Genomic DNA, 6,059 nt, shown 5'->3' with positions numbered 1-6,059 from the left:
ATTCTGCCTGCCTTCAAAGCACACACAATGCAATGTGGTTTAACATATTGTTGATTTGCCTTTTAGGTGTAATTGGCAAGCTATGTTTCTTAATTAGTAGAAGCAGAAGGTGGAAGAGAACATTATGGAAGACGGCTGAGATTATTAAAAGTTGACTTCCAATCTTGGTTGCAAATTCTCAGATAAGACTTGACTTTTTCCAGACACTCAGTACTATTCAAATGATTTGTTACTGGGATTTTAAGATTTCTGTTTTCACTTGTGCATTATTTAATTGTTTTTCTTTAAAACTCAGTAATATTCTACTCCTTCATTGATTTTGTCTGAAGCAAAGGGTTGTTTTTCCTTCCTAAATGAGCTTTGGAATGAGCAAGGCCTTTCCATGCTTTAATTTTTAACTTAGAAAATGCATTAGTGAAGACCTGAAGAACAAGACAACATCGGAACATCAATACTGCCTATATAGGAACTGTGGACAGTCAATAATACAATTCTGTTCTGCAGTGGTGTCGCATTACAAGTTTGCTAACTTCTTGACAAGCAGTTCTGGAGGATCATGTGATGACTAAGAAATGAATCATTTGCATCTACAATCCAGCTTAAAAGGCCACGTGGAGAGGATGTGACAAAATGGAAATGCTTTGAATCCAAAATCCTCAGCACGTTGAATAGGGACTAATATAACTGAACTCAGTGGAACTTCCATTGCCAACAAGTTTAAGATTTCACTGTAAGGCAGGGCTGCACAACTCAAATGCCCTGGTGGGCTGAAACCATCCACAACTTGATGTGCAGGGGCCGAGGTCAAATTTTTAGCACATTATGACATTAACATTAAATATTATTAGTTACTTGTGGCTCTATTTCCCCTGTCAATGGACCCATAGTTTTAACCAAGGATAGTGGCCAGAGAATAGGTCCTGTCTCTGCTCAGTCAGTGGGGCCCCTAGAGTGCATGCCAGCCCCAAACAAATGCCAAGTCCTCTCCTCTCCCTATATTGTTGTTGCATTCAGGCTGCAGCCCTAGGCATGCTCACATGGGAGTAAGCCTCACTAGGCACACCATGGAGCATATTACTGAGAAAGCATGCACAGGATGGCGCTATAAGGTAGTTTCCAGCTCGTGTGTTGCTGCAGGATACCTGGGGGCTGAATCCAGCCCCCGGGCCTTATGTTGTGCAGGCCTATTGTAAGGCCTTTATGAAACAACACCACACCACACTTTGAGCCGGGTCTCACGATCAGTGAGACCCAGTTTGTAAAGTTAAGTGGGGAGCGTGGGCTAAGCCCGCTCTCCCTGCAGACAAGCAGGGCGGGAGCCCTGGGTGGCCTGATCGGCCGCCCACACAACTACCGGCTCTGTGATGGAGCCGGCAGGGGCTGGGAGGATTGGGGGCCATGCAGCCCCGGAAGCTCCAGTATGCCCTGCATGACCGCGCAGGGCATGCTGGCGAGACCCCCGGAGCCGGGAGGTGGCTTTTCACCTCCCCTCCAGGGGTCTACTCGTGAGTAACCGTGGCTGCTCATGATTTTAAAAACTGGGTTTGCGAAGCACCTCTCTGCAAACCTGGTTTAAGGGGAGGGGTTGTTTGGTGGGTTAATCGCCAGGAGGCAACCGGGCTTGCCTGCGAGCCCGGTGGCTCCCACGATCAGCTAGGCTCCTCTAGCCCGATTTTGGCTGATAGTTTTAGCCACTATCAGATTTGGGCTGATAGTTTTAGCCATAATTTTTTAGTCACCCCATAACATACTGTTTTCATATAATGATTCCTCCTTTGTGTGTTATAGACTTGAAGCTAAGGTTGCTATCTCTTCTGGATGTCCAGGTATTTACTGGATTTTAAGCATGTTCTTCAGTTAGGCCATTAGCTTGCCAGGATTCCCAGCTTTCATTAAAAAGAAAAGGGGGAAAGCTAAGCTTTAGTGCTTGTAGAAGTGGAGTTAGGGAGCAAAATTATCCTTCTGCATGATCTCCACTGCACGTTAAGGTCATCTGAGGAGGTCCGTCTCCAGTTATCACCAGTAGGTCTGGTGGCAACTCAGCGGTGGGTCTTCTCTGTAGCTGCTCCTGGGCTGTGGAATGCCATTCTGGCTGAAATCCGTAGTTTGAGTTCATTCAAGAGAGCGCTTCAAACCTATCTGTTTGGCCTGGCCTTCCAGGGTTTTTAAATTGTTTTAAATCTTTTAATTGTTATTGGCTTTAAACTGTTTTTAAGATCCGTTAGTATTGATTGCTTTTTAAATGACCATGTTTGTTGTTGTGCACCACGCAGAGCCATTTGTATGAGGTGGTATATAAATTAATTAAATTAAATTAAATGTGCTGTCACTATTCTGTGCAACCACTGGACTTAGAGAAAGACAGGTGAAGTACAGGAGGCTGGCTAGGAGGGGTTCACAATAAGTAATCCCCTGAAGAATGTTGCCTCTGTCTTTGTCAGTTGAGAGGATAGCTTGATTTTGATGTAAATCACTGCCTACCTGAGTTTTGCAATATATAAAGTTTTTGGCTTCATAGTGCAATCCATTCTATGCATATTTACTTAGCAGTAAGTACCATTTGTTTCAATAAGATTTTCTCCCAAGTAAGTGTGTATAATATTTCAGCCGTAACAGGAAAGCTCAGTTTATCTTTTGTTCTACTACTGCTATTAATATCTCAAACTTAGTGTAGTCTTCATTTATTTTCTATAGATATTATTTTGTTTTTGTGTGTTTTTAAAATTTTGCTTTAAGCCACCATGAATTCTCTCTGCCCCCTGTGATTCAGTATTCTAAATCAGAAGGTCTCATTCTGATGTTACGTTTTATGTACTTATCTCAGGATGTAAATCAGGGGCGTAACTACCATTAGGCAAGGGGAGACAGTTGTCTTGGGGCCCCACTGCCTCAAGGGACCCCACAGAGGCACATCACATGACTCCCTGCCCACCCGTGTTGCACCCCCTGGATCTTTTAAGTACCTAGCAACACCTTTGTAAGGGAGAGAGGAAAAGTGATAGGATTTTCCATGCAAAAAGCTGGTATTAGCAGGTATGTTCCTAATTTCTTCTAAAAATAAAAATAAAAACCCAATCTTTCCCTGAGTGTATTTTAGTGTAAAAAAATAGTGCATTCAGCTAATTTAAGGTGTGGGGTGAGAAAAGGAAAAGGAATGAGAGAAAGAGCAGAGAGGAGGAGGAAGATAGGTAGTGTGAGATGGGCACAAGGCTATGTGTGGTTCACCAGAGGTGCATCAGAATCTAATCTGGCTCACCACCAAATTTTAGTTTGCCACCCCCTGGCATAATGCATTTGCAAGAGAGAGAAAATCCAAGCCTCAATATTTATATGGGGGTGGAATCTTTTATGGGAGAAATTCTTGTTGCACCCCCTGTAATTTCCTGTTGGATTTCCCTGTGAACTAGATAATCACCCTATTCATAATGGAAGTGCACTATATATCGTGAGTGCACTATATATTGTGAAGTGTGTTTGTGTGTATATATCAGTGAGGGGCACATTTCAAAATCTTGTCTCTGGGCCCACTCCAACCTTGCTACATCCCTCATGTAAATGGTGAGTGTGACAAGGCTCAAGTACAGTATGAAATCCTTAATCCCTAGTTCCAGTTTTGTAGGGTCAATTGTAGAATTTAGTGGTGATGAAAATGCACTCAGCACTGCTCCTCAGCATGAGCTTTGATCTGGTATCTTATCTTCACCAATCTGATCTTAATGCTGTTTAAATAGCATATTTAAATTAGCATATTTATACCAATAAATAGCATATTTATTCACCAATAAAAATCATATTCAGATATTGGGAAATGGAGTGGGGTGGTAGTCTGCTGTTGGCAAAGAATCCATGACAGAACTGGATACAACTGATTAGACAAGATTAAAAACTGAACGTGTATATTAGAAAGTGTTAGGATATAAAGTCTGGGTGCTTAATGTTCAAGTAAAGTTATCCTACCCAACAATTGTTGACAGATATCCAGAGCAAATGCAAATCAACTGGACAGTGCATTGGTAAATTTGCATAATATGCAAATTATTCCAAGTTGATTTGCCTAACATGCAAATTAGGGTGCCAAGATTTGGAGAGCTTGAATAGGATAACGCTACTTGGAGCTGAATCCTTTACTCAGAGATAAGTTCCATTTTGTTCAATGGGGCTTAAGTCAAGTAACTGAGCAGAGGACTGCAAATTTCAAGCCCATTCCACGGATGGAATGTCTTGTGTATGAAATGCCTGTCCATTTTATCAAGATGGCAATGCCCTGGTTAAATTGTGTTTCTAAGTGTTTTCTGGCAGTGTTCTTTATAAGGCAGTACAGTTGAGACTGGAGGGTTGAGACTATATCATAAGTAGTTAAAGAGAGAATGTAGATGACCAAATGTAAGAGAGGTCAAGACCTCCCTCACTACCTTGCAAGTTACAGTATGTGGAAGAGGGAATTTGAGCAGTCCTCTGTTGCTTCTTGTAATTCTATATGGGCAGTCATAGTAGCTGTGGAAGGCTAAAAGACAGGGTTCAAAAGCATAAAGAACATTTCAGAAAGAGGCCTGAAGCATTTTCAGCACATTTCCTAGGAAGTAAGTCTTCAGAATCAACATGTACAGGATCAGATTGCAAGAGTTACAAGATGTGCTATAGTTAATGTTAAAAGCTTATATCCAGAGAGAGATGCTGCCATTCAGGACCAAACAGATGTGATGGTAGCAAAAGCAGCATCAGCATTGTTTCACAACCAATGCCCTGTAACGTGTATTGTAAATACCCTGTAAAGTGGGCTGGGGGCAAGTTTAAGTTATAGCAAGTAAGGGGAAGGAACTGAACCCTTTCCTCAAAATGGCTTCTTTGGAACTGATTTTCCTCTCCAAAATTGTTTCTTCTCAACCATTTTTCTCCCAGTGGGACTGTGTAACAGAGAGTAATTAATACAAGTAAAATGACACAGGAGACCTTTTTTTAGGGAAAAAATATGAGAGGGTGAAGGGTTTGGTTCTTCCTTCCACACTCTGCTTTAAAATCCTCTGCTCTATAGGGATCTGGCATATCCAAACTGATGTGCTTTGTTGAGTAGTGCTGCCATCTGCTTGTTTCCTCAGACATTAGCACACAGCTGGTATCTATGGAAATGGTGGTGACAACACCCACAGAAGATGGGAAACCTCTACTGGGAACCTTCTACCGGACAACATTTCTGATACATTTTGATATCTGCAGGAAGCCACATACAAATATGTGCTTGATGGTTTCCAGTTAGCACAGTGCTTAATGCTACATATGAACACAATGAAAGTCAACAGAAGGGAATTAGTGCCATTAGGGCTCCAGTCTTAATGCAATTAGTGCATGCATAAAGCTGATGCCTGTTTGTAAGTAAGTCCCTCTGAAACCTGTGGGACTTGCTTCGGGAGATGGCTAGGCATGGGCTGCACAGCTACAATCCTCCTGTACACACTTATCTGGGTGTAAGCATCATTGAACAAAGTAGAATTTGCTTCTGAATGTGCATTCATAGGACTGGGCTGCACACAACCCTCAGGATTATTTGCATACTTACAAAGGTGTGCAAATAATCCTGAGAGTTGCACGCTGTCCAGTCCTATGACTGTATACACAGAGATGGTGATAGCCTGCCTAAACAAACATCTCTCTAGATCAACATAGTGAGGAAATTACCATCTTTTGAGGTGATGTAGTTCTGGTTCTAAGTTGGGTACCTTATATTCAAGATGGCTACACCATTGCTATACCATACTTTCATATTTGTTTCTCTCTGGTGCAATTAGACTTCTGTCTCTCTGGTACAGCGGGATGCTCTGGGTTGGCTTGTCCTGCTTTCATGCAGCGATGCCAGCTATTACGCATGTGAGCTGCAATTTCTGTTGCTTAATGGATTAGTTACTCGATCTGAGTCAGATCATTCCCTTCTGTAGCAGGCTTGTCTTCTTGCCAATCACAAAAGCAAGACTTTCTCTTGGAAGGTTTGAAGCACCCAGAGAATAGGAGGAGCATCAGCAAAAGCAGAACGTGTAGCTCACGGAGCTCATTTACAGTCAGAGAGT

The sequence above is a fragment of the Hemicordylus capensis genome, chromosome 1 (genome assembly GCF_027244095.1).
Source record: "Hemicordylus capensis ecotype Gifberg chromosome 1, rHemCap1.1.pri, whole genome shotgun sequence".
In the NCBI taxonomy this organism is placed as follows: Eukaryota; Metazoa; Chordata; class Lepidosauria; order Squamata; family Cordylidae; genus Hemicordylus; species Hemicordylus capensis.
Note: the sequence above shows the minus strand (reverse complement) of the source record.